The following is a 1,204-nucleotide window of genomic DNA, read 5'->3' as shown; positions in this document are numbered from 1 at the left end:
CTGGGAGTTCTGGAATAAAGGGATGGGAATGGAGATGGGATTCCCAAAGCTCGGGGTGTAATTTTAGCAGGAAGTTCTGGAAAAATGGGATGGAATTCCCAAAGCTTGGGGTGTAATTCCAACTGGGAGTTCTGGAATAAAGGGATGGGAATGGAGATGGGATTCCCAGAGCTCAGGTGTAATTCCAGCTGGGAATTCTGGAATAAAAGGATGGAATTCCCAGAGCTCAGGGTGAAATTCCAACTGGGAATTCTGGAATAAAAGGATGGAATTCCCAAAGCTCAGGGTGTAATTCTGGCTGGGAATTCTGGAAAAATGGGATGGGATTGAAGTTCTGGAATAAAGGGATGGGATTGGAGATGGAATTCCCAAAGCTCAGGGTGTAATTCCAACTGGGAATTCTGGAAAAATGGGATGGGATTCCCAGAGCCCAGGGTGTAATTCCAGCTGGGAATTCTGGGATAAAAGGATGGAATTCCCAAAGCCCAGGGTGTAATTCTGGCTGGGAATTCTGGAAAAATGGGATGGGATTCCCAGAGCTCAGGGTGTAATTTTAGCTGGAAATTCAGGAATAAAGGGATTGGAGATGGAATTCCCAAAGCTCAGGGTGTAATTCCAACTGGGAATTCAGGAATAAAGGGATGGAATTGGAGATGGAATTCCCAAAGCCCAGGGTGTAATTCCAGCTGGGAATTCAGGAAAAATGGGATTGGAGATGGAATTCCTCAGGAAACACCTCTGAGTCCTGGAGTGAGGAAAGGAAAATTCCAGGCTCTCCTTGGTCTGTCCCACCCAGGGAATTTCACCCCAGGAATTCCCAGGATAAATCCAGAGGCTGCAGCATCCAGGGGAACCCAGGGATGCTGCCCCAGCTCCTTTAATTGATGTTAATGTTAATTAACAAATGTTCATTGATGACAGAGTATTTGGGGAGGGAAGGGAATATTTCAAAGTGTGAATTTAAGCAGAAGGTGAAGCAGTTTTGATCCTGTGAGATGCTGGAATGGAAAAAAGTGAAGTAATAATTGAAGATTTGTGGCCTTTAAGAGTCAAAGAGAAAATTTCTGTTTGCAGAGAGGTTCATAAAAAGAGATAAAAACAACTTTAACCTTGGAATAACTCATCCTTAAAAAATGATATCCCTAAATTCACTGACCCAGAACACATTGCAGAGTGATGTGAAATGGGAGGAGAGAACTGATGG

The 1,204-nt window shown here is 43.9% G+C and overlaps 1 protein-coding gene across 1 annotated transcript in view; it reads right to left on the bottom strand.

The window, feature by feature from the left end:
- LOC107202758 (exocyst complex component 6B) overlaps positions 1–1,204 on the bottom strand; it is a 302,495-nt gene that overhangs the window by 298,221 nt on the left and 3,070 nt on the right. The window lies entirely within an intron of this gene.

Source organism: Parus major, chromosome 4 (assembly GCF_001522545.3).
Source record: "Parus major isolate Abel chromosome 4, Parus_major1.1, whole genome shotgun sequence".
Taxonomy (NCBI): Eukaryota; Metazoa; Chordata; class Aves; order Passeriformes; family Paridae; genus Parus; species Parus major.
Note: the sequence above shows the minus strand (reverse complement) of the source record. Positions and strands in the feature narration are given on the sequence as shown.